We start from the raw sequence: 15,687 nt of genomic DNA, 5'->3' as shown, positions 1-15,687 counted from the left end.
AATATATCAGAGTCAAACCTACTTCCTGTCGGCCATTTTGAATTATATTGAACACCTACTTTTTCGAACTCCTCCTAGAGCGCTTGTTTGATTGGCTTGATTTTTGGTACGCATCATCTAGAGACACTCTAGACAAAAGTTATCAAAAGCTTTTCGGTAGACCTATCTGTTTTCGTTTAACACATCAAAGAATACGAGGGCGAGCACGCCAAAATGTGTTTGAGCCTGTATCTTCGCAAAACTTTTGTGTATTAATATGAGACTTGGTATATGTCATAACAGTGATGACCTGAGGGTGCATGCACCATTTCGTCACACTGCCCCCTACTGGTCACGAGATATAAAAACTGTCTATTTTTGCTTATAACTACTGGAAACTTGAATGTAAAATTATGAGAGTGGTCTTGTTAGAATTCGTGAGGCATGCCTGGTCAAACGATACCAAATGGTTTTTGGTCGGCCATTTTGTGTGTCGGCCATTTTGAATTTTTCTTTAAGTTCAAGTATTTCAGAAACGCAATTGTGTATTGTTATGAAACTTGGTATGGTTCATCAGCAACATGTTCTGAGAGGACTTGTAAACTTTTCGGCGCCCCCTAGTGGTCAAGAAATTTGAAGCTATATCTCTACATCTCTTTATCGTATTTACACCAAATTTGGTGGGTGTCATCACAATCAAGACTGAGTCACAATCTATTGTTTTGGTCAGTGCCCCCTAGTGGTCAAGTCATTTAAGGCTATATCTCCGTATCACTTTATCGTATTTACACTAAATTTGGTATGTGTCATCACAGTCATGGCCTGAGGCACCCTCTATTGTTTCGGCACAGCGCCACCTAGTGGTCTCAAGATACAAAAAATTGCTATTTTTTTCCTAAAACGAATGCAAACTTAGATTTTAAATCATGCAGTCATCACGTATGAATCATTTTTTGCCGTGTTTGGCTTGACCCCGGTATCGCTGCTGATGAAGTTTGTTTTAATCTGAATATAAAGGAATTAAGTATAATCTTACTTTACCATTATGTTTTTCTATATGAATATAACCATAGTTTACCAGTGTGTGTTTACCATTATGTTTTCTATATGAATATAACCATAGTTCACCAGTGTGTGTATGAAATTTACCAGCATGCATTGCAGTATGTTCCTATACATGGCGAAGGTTGTTACATGTCGAAGGCCGAGACAAAAGACGTACTGTACTCTTGACAAAGTGATGCCATATGTTTTCCATATGATACAAACCATATGTTACTGAATATAAGACCATATATGGAGTACATGGGGTGGGGAGGCCACCTTATATATACCACTTGGGGTACAGTAAAACTTTAGTGGATCTTGAAAGATCTCCTCACAGCTTTATTTTGCTGACAATAAAGTCCATCTTTGAAATCAAAACCTAAGATTGAAGATTGTTTCATCTGAAAAAGGGAAACCACAACATTTTGGCGTCACAAACAGGATAGAAAAGGGCTGAAGTACCAAACCACCTGGGCGGACCTGACGAACAATACAAACAAGAATGGCCATATACTAAGGTAAGCACTTTTTGCTTATTAATTAGGTTTGTGTTGTTTGCCAGAACTGCCCAAAGTGGTGAGACATTTAAGCTCTTCTAAATTTAAGAACCATATATGTGAAAGGGGTTTTGATTTCAAGGGTACAATTTAACAAAGGCATGCATGCATGAATCTGTATTGACTTACTGATGGGTTGGCTATTATGACCATAGTGATTTGACACAGATTTGTAAGTGAAGAGAACGCGTGTAAGGTAATATACAGTGTTGAGGAAGTGTTTATCTGTATATTGTTTATGTGTCATGTCAAGGAAGTGTTATTGTTGCATAAGGTAATATACAGTGTTGAGGAAGTGTTTATCTGTATATTGTTTATGTAACTTGTCGAGGAAGTGCTATTGACACATAAGGTAATATTGTGTGGAGGAAGTGTTATCAATATTACGAGTTGATATACAGTGTTTATCTGTATATTGTTTATTAATCATATGGATGGAGGTAAAATGATTAATGGTTTTTAGTGTATAAGTTAAACTGTGTGGTTTTTCGGTTTTAAGTGTTGGAGTACTCTGTGTCTGTGAGCGTGGGAATTTTGAGTGAGGTTGCAAGCTGCAGTGAGACTGTTAAATAAACTTTGCATCTGGCAGGCAGTGAGAGCGTTTCCCTTGGACAGGCCTTTGGGCTGAAAAAGGGGTGTGTGTAATTACTGTCTGGTGGGTGTAGGGGGAATGTTTGATAAGCCATATATACATAGGGATACTTATGAATGTCTGATAAGCCCTATATACATAGGGATACTTATGATTGATGAGCCCTGTAGATAAAGGGACAACAGACTGACTGTATAAGCCCTAAAAATAATAAAGGGTTAGAGTGTGCGTTATGAGCCCTAAAAATGAAGGTAGCCCAAAAATAAATAAAGGGATTGATACGAATGCGAGTTTCTTACTGAAGGTTTGGTCAAAACAAAGTTTCTGTATGAAAAATAAAGGTTTAACTAAGAAATAAAGATGGCTGATATTGTTGTTTGATATGTTTTGGATTGGAAAACATTTTATACAATCTCCTTTCAAAGCATAAAAACCTGTGGGGACGTATAGGAGAATAAACAATTGAACGTATAAAATTCAATAAACCCACAAAGTGTACTAAGGGTTTTTGTATTATGAATAAAGACAAGGCATTCAGTCCTGTTGAAACTTTGGGATCAAAGTATCCATTATGTAAGGATCTTATAAATAAAGTGTCTAAAAAATGGCAAAAACGTACAAAAAACATGGTCACCAGATGGCCAGAAGAGGGGACTTTTGATGTGGCATTGTGTGAGGAGATGGAAACATTGGTTAAAAATTACAAAACCAAAGAGATGAGTAAGAAAAACAAAAAAAAGAGGAAAAATGTGAAAGGGAGCAGGAGATTTTAGCATTGTTCAAAAAAGAAGGGGAAAGTCTACGTAAACACTTAAAGCAGGCCAGAAGGCTGTTGAAAGACTTGGAACAAGAAACCAAGGCTTAGGAACAAAAATATGCATACCCCCCTATTTATTTGAGCTCTGAGGGTCAGTTTCCATTGCTCAAGGGAACTGTTGAGATTTTTGGTGAGATGCAGATGAAAGGAACTGTGGAAATAGAAGATGATGAGGAAGAGGAGAGAGAGCCAGTTGTAAGACCTAAAACCAAATCAGCTCTTGCAACAAAAGAAAAAACATTACAGTAAGACTGTTACAAACAAGCACGAACTGCACTAGAAAAGATGAAAACGCAATATAACATAAAAACACCAAGTGCAAAGCAATCATATGAGCAGGGAGAAAAAGAAAAACAAGAGAGTAAAAAAGAGAACTTACTAGAAAGAGCAGTAATTGAAGAAGAATGTTTATTTGATGAAACACATGAAAAAAGCAGGGAGGGCGAAGAGAGAGCGGAGTCCCTGGTTGATGTGGGGAAATGGTCACGCGGGGAAGAAAAATCACTTAGACCTTTAACAAAACAGCTCCCCATATTAATTAAAGGAGCTCAAGGGAACTACGTCCCCTGGGCTTCACAGGATCTTCAAGGACTCGTCAACCGACTCCCGGATATCCACGAGGGGGCTGGCAAGTTCATCAGGATTCTGGAGGAGGAATTAGCTGGAAAGCTGATTGCAGTTGGAGACATCAAAGCCCTTCTAGCGAAGATCGTAGGGGGAGCTAAGACTGATCAGATCCTCCAAGACGCTAATTTACACAGAGCCGTGAATTCCTACGACATGGATGGAATTGTTTTTGATGCGTACCGCCCCGAAGTGTGGCGAGTTTTACGAACTGAGTATGAAACCAGAATCGACCCCAAGGCACTGAAGGGGGAGGAACTGGGGGAAACAGAAAATCCCCTTACTTACGTTCAAAGACAATTAAAGAGATGGAAACAAGAGACTGAGGGAGACCCCGAGGGGGATCCTCTAATGACCACCCTTTTTAGAAATGCCATAGTGGATGCTATGCCACAGACTGTAAAAAGCAAACTAGAAGATGTGGTAGGTCTAAACTCTAAATCACACAAAGAGTTTTGTGACCATGTGTCTCATGCTGTGGACTTATTCAGAAAAAATGAACAGAAACTGAAAACGCAAGAGAAAGAACTGCGAAGAAACCTGACACAGTTACAGCTGGAAGAACTTTCAAACAAAAACAAGAGAAAGATTCAAGCAGCCATGCAGAAAGACGAACACAACCAGATGTCAATGATGGCTCCTGTGACTTCTCCTCCACCAGTTGTTCAGCCGACCCCTCCCGCAACAAACCCTCCTAATGCACACCAGACCCCCGTGCCCATCATCAATGTATACAATCAACAGCCAGGGCCGATGGGGTGGACAAAAAATCCACCACAAGGGGACAGGAGAGGAACAGACAGACTTTCTGACATCATCTGTTGGGGGTGCAAAGAAAAAGGTCATTTGAAGAGTGCTTGTCCGAGCCATTCATGGATCCAGTCCCCTGGGGGTAGAAGGGGGAAGAATTGGCAGAGGTCTGTGAGAGGTCCTGTGAACCCCTGGGTAGGTAAAAACCCAGATTTTTAGGGATGCCCAGAGAATCCTATTGGGGAGAGTCAGTTACCAATTTTAACCACTAATGCAAATCAAGAACCAATTTTACAGGTTAAAGTAGAAGGAAAAAACATACCCATGATGGTAGATACAGGAGCGGTTTATACATGTGTAAATTCAAATTATGCATCACATCTCCCCATGTCTGGCAAATTTGTAAAGACAATAGGATTCTCGGGACAAATTCAGTTAATTCCAATGACCGCTCCGATTTGTCTACAAACTAAAAACAACCGTGTGACCTTACCAATCCTGATATCAAACCAGACTCCTATTAACCTTTTAGGAAGAGATGCTTTGTGTAAATTGGGTCTTAAAATTTGGTGTTCTGCAGAGGGAGTGTATGTGGATATAAAAGGAACTCAAATGATGATCTCTGAGCCAAAAGCTAATGTGTACTGGTTAGGACAGATTGAGAATGAGGTTAAACAAGCACTTGATAAATGGGGTAAATTCATTGAAGCACAGATTCCTGATGCACAAATACCAAAGTCACAGTTCCATTGTGCAATGATGTATGATCCTTTAAGAAGTACAGAACTTGAAACGAGATGGCAGGAAGAAACCAAAGGGCAACAAATTGAGTTAATTTCAGATTCTATCATAATAGGCAAACAGGGAGCAGCTATAACCTTAAAGGTGAATGACTTCACAAACAAATGGTTTACTATAGCTGATTCTGTACCACATATATCTCTGTATGTAGGGGAAAATTGGAAATGCTGAAAAAGGCTTCACAAAGTCAATGGGAGATAACAGAAAATCCCATTGATTTTTCATTCTGCTGATAAAAATTACATTAAAATTCTGTATGGAACCTCACTGTTAGGAATTCCTCAGGCAGTAATTATTAATCAGCAGAAACAAATTCAAATGATGACAAAACTTGAAACAGAAGAGAGTTATACTGCTGAATTACTACAGGATGTGGAACGACAAGTCCCACCAGAGCTGTGGTCCAAATATGAAACAGATGTGGGCTTGGTAAAATCAGCCAGCCCAGTGAAAGTGAAACTTAAACCAAACATTTGCCTTCCCAGGAAAGCACAATACCCATTATGCCCAGAGGCTGAATTGGGTATAAGGGCTACTATTGAAGGATTATTGAAAACTGGGGTACTTTTTGAAACAAACAGCTATTGTAATACTCCAATTTATCCTGTACTTAAAGCAAACAAAACTAAATGGCACCTCGTACATGATCTACGAGCAATAAATGACATAGTAGAGGATAGTGAAGTTGATGTGCCAAACCCACACACTCTGCTAACAAATGTCCCCCCTGATGCCAAATACTTCACTGTGATTGATCTATGTTCTGCTTTTTTCAGTGTACCAATTGCTGAGGAAAGTAGATATTTGTTTGCATTTACTTATGCTGGTAAACAATATTCATATTGTAAATTACCGATGGGTTTCAAAATGTCACCAACAATATTTAATCAGGTACTCAAAGCTGATTTGAAAGATCTCATAATAGACAGCACTTTGCTGCAATACATGGATGATTTGATGATTTGTTCAACATCACTGGAACAATGCCATAGAGACTCAATAACGGTACTGACTAAACTAGCTCAAGGAGGTCATAAAGTATCCAAAACCAAACTACAATATTGCCAGCCACAGGTGGAATATTTAGGGAGGTTAATCTCATATGGAACAAAGGCCATAGCCACAGCACACCTAGAAGGCATAAGTAAAGCACCATTGCCACAAAAAGTAGGACAGATGATGACTTTTTTGGGCATGACAGGTTTCAATGCTGATTGGATAGAAGATTATGCAATCAGAACAGCACCATTGAGAGACATTATGAAACAGGCTGGGCTACAAAATCTTAGTGCTCCCTTAAAATGGACTACAGATGCATTAGCAGCCTTTGAGTCAATTAAACAGGAGCTTCAAAAAGCACCTGCTTTAAGTACACCTGATTATACTAAACCCTTCCACCTGTTTGTTGCCAACAGAGCTGATGGATATGCTTCTGCAGTATTAATGCAAGAAACCTGCAGTGGTAGGAAAAAGCAACCAATAGCATACTACAGTACTAAACTAGACAATGTAGCACAAGGATATCCACCTTGTTATCAGCAAGGTCTTGCAGCAGTATTTCAGACATATGAAAAGGCCTCTTCAATAACTATGGGGTATACAGTTATCATATATACCCATCACAAAATTGCAGAGTTAATTGAACAGGGAAAATTTGTTTTGACACAAGCCTGTATGTTGGCATATACGTTACTACTAACACATCCAGATGTAACAATTAAACGGTGTAACACGGTGAATCCTGCAGAATTGATTCCTTTGGCTTATGAAGGTGAGCCACATGAAGGTGTTGCTGACTCGTTAGCATTCACCAGGTTACGACCCGACCTCGAATCTGTTCCAATTACGGAAGCAGAAGTCACTTACTTTGTGGATGGATCCAGTTTCAGGGATCATTCAGGAATTCACACTGGTTATGCAGTAGTGAAAAAAGAGGGAGAGGATTTTGTGTCTGTACTGTCCCAACACTGCGCACAGCCGTGCTCCGCTCAATTGGCAGAATTAAAAGCTCTTACAGCAGCATGCAAATTGGCAAAAGGGCAAACAGCAAACATTCTGACAGACTCAGCCTATAGCCATGGCGTGTGTCACCACTATGGGGCAGTATGGAAACAAAGAGGTTTCAAAAGAAGTGATGGCACACCTATTCAACATGCTGAACAGATAGTTGAATTAATCTCAGCTATGATGTTGCCAAAAAGACTGGCCATTATCAAATGTCAATCTCACAAAAAAGGAAATAGTTATGTCATCAAGGGTAATAATGCAGCAGATTTAGAGACCAAAAAGGCCTCCGGGTGTCAGGTGGCAATAATAGCTCCAGAAGTTCTTATTGAACCCAACCCAACCATTGATGATATTGCTCGGATCCAACAACAGGCAGGACCATATGAGCAATCTATGTGGCACCAAAGAGGGGCCACAAAAGACTCCCAAAACATTTGGCGGTCGCATGAAGGTCACATTGTTGCACCAACAGCACTGTTAAATGTTCTAATCACAGACGCGCATGGATTTGACCACTGTGCTCGAGCAGAAGTGATTAGAAAAATTAAAGAACAAGGATATTGGTCTCCATACTTGTATGCAACAGTTGAGGAGTTTTTGTCAACATGTGAAATTTGTGCCAAGTACAATGTCAGAAAAGGAATAACAACAGCAATAGGTCATATTCCGGTACCAGAGGGACCATTTAAACACTTGGTTATGGATTATGTGGATATGATCAAGAGAGTGCAGGGTAAGAAATATTTGCTTGTTGTTATTTGTAGGTTTAGTCGGTGGGTGGAGGCTGTACCGTCGGCTGACGAAGGAGCCGGAACAGTAATCAAATTTCTGACAAGAGAGGTTATTCCTAGATTCGGAATACCATCAGAAATAAGTTCAGATAATGGATCAGCGTTCATTCAAAAAACAGTAAAACAAGTACTACAACATTTAAGATTAAAACAAAGATTGGGATGTGTTTATCATCCACAATCTCAAGGGATGGTTGAAAAAGCCAATGGAATCATTAAGGCAAAACTCAACAAAATATGTGCTAGTACTAAACTTAACTGGATTGATGCTTTACCTCTTGCACTAATGAGCTATCGCATGCAAACTAACAGATCTACACATCTAACACCGCATGAAATGCTTACAGGTCGACCTATGCCCGCACCACACTGCAGAGGTCCATATTCTGGGCCTCCATTAGAGCAATTGCAAATGGAATTAAGGTCCTACATGAAAAAACTAACTGCTATCCATAAAGCTATTTTTGTGCAGGAAAGGAGAAAGCAGCCGAGTGAGGAGACAGAGATTACATGTCCAATTGTCCAAGGGGACCAAGTCTATCTGAGGGTTTTCAGGAGGAAATGGAACGAAGCCAGAAGGGAAGGACCATATAAAGTGGTGGCCTCTACCCCAACAGCAGTCCGAGTGGAAGGCAGCAACACGTGGTACCACTTAAACCACTGCACTAAAGCTCATAAAGAAAAAACATTGACTGGAGAGGACAGCCTTGGAACAAACAACCAAGAAACTTCTGCTAAAAGCAATGAGGCACAAGATGTGGCATCAGGAAATGACCATGGACATGAACACATCTGACGACATGTAGTGTTGGGCGATATGCCCCATTTTGAGATTGTCCTATCGTCAGCCTGTGAGATCGGCGATACACGATAGTATCGGGGGGGGGGGGGCATTAGTTTACTCATTTTTTATTTGTTAATTTTTTACTCATTATAACAAGTCCCTTGATTGGTGGACAAAAAAGAACAAGAGCAACACCGTCATGACCGCAACCTTCTTAAAACTGATGTCATTAATGCAAGCGCGTCATTAAAACCCTAACCATGATTACTTAATAACTGTAAAAACATGCATCTGCGTGAGCGCACATACAAACAATTCACACTGCATGAAAAGAGGTGTATCCGTACTAGGAAACTCCTGTAAACACCACTGATTTTCGGGAGTATCTACTAGTTCCACTGAGGGTAAACTACTAATTCCACCAAGTTAGGAAACTCCCGTAATGATACCAATTCGGATGTATCTTGCTGAGGGGATATCCCCGTGGAATATGCAGCCATTTGTTGCCATGGCAAGTAATCCCATTGAAGATTTTGGCAGGGGCCACTTTCACACCTACAGAGGTACTGGAATTTCACACCTTTGCACAATTCTAGTGTCCCCATTGGTGTTTAATCTCAACACTGATTGGTTGCTTTTAAAACCCCCTCCCAAGACTCTGACAACTATTGGGACACAACTTTGAAACTTTCCAGTTGAGATGATTTGATTGGTTACACTTTGTTTTAAGCCCAACCCAAGCCCTCATAGCTTAGTGACTTGATTGGTTCTTTGCCTGCGATGCAGATAGACTACAACCCCCCCCACACTATATACATCCCCAAAACCCTTAAAAAAATAAAAACTTGAATTGAGTTTGAAACGTTTATTTAAAAAAAAACTGAACAATCCACAATTGTCACAATCACAAAATAATATAATACAAAAATATTAAAAGTTGCATACATAAACAATACAATTTAAACTCATAAATATACAGACAGAGAAAGCAATATTAGAGTAAAATAAAACAAAATAAAAGCAACAATGAAAACTACATTCAAAGCAGTACAATGTAATGTAGCAGTGGCGGCTCGTGACTGCTCATCCGAGGGTTGCAAATTCAAAATAAGTGTTCGGAGTGTCATGTGTGTTGCTTGTGTTTTCAAAATATGTGTTTGTTGCTTCATGTAAACCACGTGCATCACGTGTTTAGTCAAAACACGTGATACACATACACGCAGAACACATATTTTGAAAATGAGAACCACACAAATGACGGGCTATATACATGTTGTGACAAACTTCGCATCGAGTGCTCACAAAAAAAAAGAAGTCACCAGCTGCCACTGTAATGTAGTAAATATCTAAATAAAATGAACAACAACTATATTGATCTTGCTCTTAAGAAATCAGTCCTACACTGCAAAAAATGACTTTCTTACATAGTATTTTTGTCTTCTTTTCAGTACAAATATTATTTAAATTAAAATGCTTGTTCTTGAGGAACAAAATGACCCAAGAAAATAAGTCTAGTTTTAGACAAAATAAATAAATAAATAAAATACACACACATACATTAAGTGAAATTGTGCTTAAAACAAGCAAAAATATCTTCCAATAGTGTGAGAAAAAAAATCTTAAGTTTTCTTTTATCTTAAAAACTTAATTAAAACACAATTTTCTCACCCCAATGTTAGATATTTTTGCTTGTTTAGGCACAAATTATCTTAAATTGTATATTTTTGTCTAAAAACTAGACACACTTTCCAAGGTAATTTTGCTCATCAAGAAAATACATCCTGATTTAAGAATTTTTAGTTTTTCTACTGAAAACAAGATAAAAAGTGTTAGAAAGTGATTTTTTGCAGTGTAGAATCAATCACAGAGCTCTGTCTTGGAATTATTCAAACATTTCTCACTGTAACACTGTAATTTCTCACATTTAAGAAAACCGGTTGCATCAAACCATTCAAGTTTTAAAACACATAGATTTGAGTACTGTGAACTTAAATATAAGTGCTTAACTGCATGTGACTCAATTTGTTTAAGTTCACGCTACCTAAATATAAGTGCATAATTGCACAAGACTTAAGTTCAAAGTACTCAAATGTATGTTTTTTAAAACCTAATGGTCCAAGGCAACCGATTTCCTTAAATGGTTTGAGTTAAGTTAACTGCTAAAAGCATATACTTGTCAGCAAAGGTAACGTTGATGCACCCTCATCTGGACAGACATCTCTTTGGACCCCTTTGGAAATATAAAAGTACATAAGTATTTGGCATAATACTTATACACATATACAGTTACACACACACGACAAATCAAATGACATAAAGTTGTACATTTTAGAAAGTTTACTTTAACTGTACAAAGATACAACAATATATGATCAAAGAACTTCATAATGTCTTCATAACTTCTTACTTGATTTTCTGTGTTGATGTCCTCAAGAGTCTCTGTGACGTTCTGCAGCTGCATTACAGTAGGCTACTTCAACATAGTTGTCTAGCAAACACAGAATAAAAATAGAATCACATACATCATAACACATCTATTTACTATTTAACCTCTTTGATTTAATAATTTCATTATTAAACGTACATCATTTTGGCCAGATTGCAGTGACATCAATTTCTTCAGTGTCTGGATCAGTCTGATGTTTTAGCTTCCACTGTTACTTAATTATATTTTTCTGTCAAACACAGAATTAAAAATTAAAATCACATTCATCATAACACATCTGTTTACTATTTAACCTGTTTGATTTTTAAAATTGAATGAATAAACTTACATCATCTTTACCCAGAAACCTCTTCAGCGTCCACAAAGTTGACCACAGTGTACATGACCTCTGTAAACACAAACATGGATAGACTTCATATTTAAAAAGATGAAGAACAGCAAACACATTACGTTAAAATATATTATGACTCCAAGCTTCTTTACAATTAGCATCTAGGTTCTCTCAAAGTGAAGCTGGCTTTGTTACAAATCAATATAAAGCTATTAAAACCGTCTTGAAAAATAAGCAGCATCTACCAGCACTAAAGCAATGAGCTTTTAAACAACAAAAGATCGTCTGTGTATCATTTAAAATAGCAGAGAGACACTTGCTAGCTGCTAACATTTCCAACACACAAGTTACTGTTGATATGTTTGTTTTAAGCAAAGAACGTCTCATCTTGGCTTCTTTAAAGTTTTGTTTTTAAAAATTTAAACATCGAATTGATTCTTTTAACAGCCCGGTTTGAATGTTACTTCGCGTATTTTTAACCTCATGTTTGCCGCTGTGTACCATGTATACCCTTAATGTTTTACTGTTTGTGCTTTAAATTCAAACAGTTCTAGTATAAAGACAAAAACAAATCATAGTAAATAACATAATATGAACAAATAGGCATCCGATCAGCGCAATGCAGACAAACTAATTAAATCAAACTTACCTTACTGTTGATGTGCAAGCAAACAAAGACACCGTCCAGGCTGTAACGGTTCGCGATTTTGAATTTTCCCGTCAAGCCCATAGGTGAAGCGGTCGCACCTGAAGGGGCAGATGAGTGGGTGCAGGTGCATTCTGGGAAATGTAGTCCTTTTCTTTGGCGTTGTCACTGCTGTAGCATATGCTGCTGTAGATGTAAACTACGATTTCCAAGGTGCATTGGATGCACTACAATCATTCCAGCCCAAGATTCTCTGCTCGCACTTTATTATATACTTTTATATAATCCGCGTTTTCACACTATGCATTGTTCTTTATACTTGGTCATTAATAAAAAATATTTCTATAAAGTTTATAACGTTGACAAAACATGTTTAGTTGACAAACATGTTAACAGTTATTTTGAATGATGCTCAGATTTTCTTAAATATATAATCTTTGTGAATCAGCACTTACTTGATGAAATACAAAACTCTTTAAACATGCCTCAGGAATTATCTTTGGGTTTAGTGGATTAACTGCTCATCATTGGAAACATTGAACGTATACCTAAATGAATTCTTACTTAAATATAAGTAAATATAAACTAATGCTGAGTTAAGACATGTAACTTACTGAACTTACTTAATTACAACATGAACTCAAATTAATTTATTGTAAATGAATGCATTAACTAACAATGAAAAACATGTCATGTTAATGATGACTCTTCATTAGTTTATGATAGTATATGCCTTAACTCAGCATTAGTTCATGTTAAAGTAAAAATACATGTATGTCTTTTATCACTGTGATATATGGACCCTTATTATATTATAAAGTCCCCATCTCTTTTATTTAAATTGATTGATTGAAGACAAACATGATAATATGTGGTCTGACTCTGTACAAGCATGCATTATCATATGCTAAAAGTTACCTCCTCAGATAGACTACACATTGATTGGTGCCCGAACATTTTCCTTACAAGGGCCAAACCTGACTGAGGGCCGTGGGCCAAAAGTAAACGTTGTTGTGTTATATTAAAATTAAAGTTGCTCTGATAACCCCTAATTTATAATTTTCTAATATTTTAAAAATAAACAAGCAAACATTACTCTGTTTATGCATAACTAATGGAGTTTTATTTTCCAAGGCTTTTTGTAAAAAAAGAAATCATTTTGCCAATCAATTTTAAATATCATTTTCTCTGTGTGCCACTGCCAAAACCTCTTCATTTTTAGCCTGTAGTACCCGAGTTCATTAAGTTTTGTGATGCATTTTATACACCTTCAAGTATGCATGAAACATAAAAAAATTCACTTTAATCCCTTGCATTTAATATTAATTTACATTTTTGTAATGTAAAAATACAACAAAAAATGATACATTTTAGAAAATGTTTAATTAAAAATATGAACATCTGCGTCAATGACTTTTATTGTTTTTCCTTATCTCACGTGGCATGATGGGCCAAATTAAAGATCTATTGTGGGCCAACTTTGGGCACCTCTGGATTAGAAGTACAGTAGCTGACAGGTATCTGCAGATATGTTTACCCGAGTTTGTCAGTCAGTATCACCGAACATGTGTTGCATTCACATGTGAAAGACTGTCTTTTAGATTATGGACCTGTCTTTTGATATTTTTGTTTCTATTTTAAAAGATTTAATGAAATGTTAGGGTAGAATTATAATAACAATAGAAACAGTGAACTTCAAATCATGAGACATCAGCAAAATCAAGCAGCTTTACATTTCACTGACTAATTTATCAACATCAGCTAGCAAAAATGTGTCACATGATGTCATTTGAACGGCTTCTTTTAAACGATGTATGCAGCATTGAGAGAAATGTGCACAATATTCTGACCTAGGGCAGTTGGAGACATGTTTTCAAAGTGTTGGAAATAAATATTCTGAAATAACATTTGTTGCATTTCTCTTGAGTCAGAGACATAATTTTCACACATTAAAATTGTAATTGTGTCCATTGAATTTTAGTTATTTTGAATGATGTTAAGTTTCTTAAATAGACTAATTAAATTATATTAATAATAAACATATTTAGAAAACAGTTTTTATGTACCACAATAATGTATGTGCTGTCTTAAAGAGACATGGTTAACACCCCACCCCACCCCACTCAGCTCTGAAAACAAAGAAGACACCTCTACCTGTGGGTCATTAACATATAAAAAAGCCCTTCACACCTCACACCCACCTCTCCTCACAACCAGCTGTAAGGATTACTGGAAACTTCCACCAGTTCCTATATACATCCACAAACGTAAAGTTTCTGGATGTTTCACAAGTTTACTTTGGTGTATTACCTTTCCAAGCACTCTGCCTCAAAAATCTGGCAAACCTAAAGTTTAGCAGGGATTTCCCATCCCGTATTTGTCCGGATACAGCTCTTTTCATGCAGTGTCAATGCATTTGTTTAGTGCGGTTGCAGAAGGCTACACATGTCAAGCAGTGGTGCTCTCAGAGGTGCCTTTTTAAACACATTGATCCAGCGGAACGCAATCATATTTTAAACACAATCATATTTTAAACACGAGGGACTATTGCTACAACTTCTTGAAATGTATATCATAGTGATCTGACTTCTTACCGGACGCAGCTCTCTGCACGTACGCGAGAGTGAGAGAGGCGTCAATATGCAGCGGGTCATATTTTAAACAAAAAGTAAAGTTTGCCTCAGCTCACATGAAACGCATTAAACTGAACAAATACATAAGGATTATTAGTTTATGTTTAGACTTCGGACAGATGCGAGAGCGCGTGCATGTGAGACAGAGAGAAGCGCAGCTGCTCATGACGCGGCGCGCTGGATTTAGTGCTAGGAGGAGTCCAAGATGCACGCATTAAGTGCAGGTACATGCAAGAAGGAATTCTCTATTTATAAGCTCTCCGCGTAAAGTGAAGGCCACAAACCCTCATGTGAGGAAAAGCATGCAATGTGGATGTTAATATAAAACTATGATGATAATAATAACGATTCGCCAACAATCGTCATGACTATCGCCATGAAAGCCTGCCATTGGCGATATGTCCGAAGATCGTCGATACACGATACTATCGTCTATTGGCACAACCCTAACGACATGCCTGATCATCATATGCTTGTGGTCAGTTCATGCTTTAAACAACACCACGACTCCGCCTCCAGTTATTCTGGCCCGGAATCACACCACCCTGCCATTGACTTCGACACCTGTAACTCCAATGCTGAACCACACTTCCCTGTCATCAACTTCACTTTCAACCACACAGCCTTTTAATCTTACAACTTTTAAAGCAACGGAGCGTGCAACCACACAGACTCTGAACCATACCTCCTTTACATCAACTACGTTTGCAACCACACAGACTCTGAACCATACCTCCTTTACATCAACTACGTTTGCAACCACACAAACTTTGAACTCTACATCCCTTACGTCAACAGCGTCTGCAACCACACAAACTCTGAACTCTACATCCCTTACGTCAACAGCGCTTGCACCCACACAGACTTTGAATCACACATCCC

The 15,687-nt window shown here is 37.9% G+C and overlaps 1 long non-coding RNA gene across 1 annotated transcript; it reads right to left on the bottom strand.

Moving 5' to 3' along the window:
- Window positions 1-10,598: 10,598 nt before the first annotated feature.
- On the bottom strand, window positions 10,599-14,227 carry LOC129451255 (uncharacterized). Its single transcript, XR_008646716.2, has 5 exons — window positions 12,176-14,227; window positions 11,524-11,583; window positions 11,334-11,424; window positions 11,157-11,237; window positions 10,599-10,979 (listed from the first exon to the last, which is right to left on the bottom strand). It is a non-coding gene; the product is annotated as an uncharacterized lncRNA (long non-coding RNA).
- Window positions 14,228-15,687: the final 1,460 nt, after the last annotated feature.

Source organism: Misgurnus anguillicaudatus, chromosome 8 (assembly GCF_027580225.2).
Source record: "Misgurnus anguillicaudatus chromosome 8, ASM2758022v2, whole genome shotgun sequence".
Taxonomy (NCBI): domain Eukaryota; kingdom Metazoa; phylum Chordata; class Actinopteri; order Cypriniformes; family Cobitidae; genus Misgurnus; species Misgurnus anguillicaudatus.
Note: the sequence above shows the minus strand (reverse complement) of the source record. Positions and strands in the feature narration are given on the sequence as shown.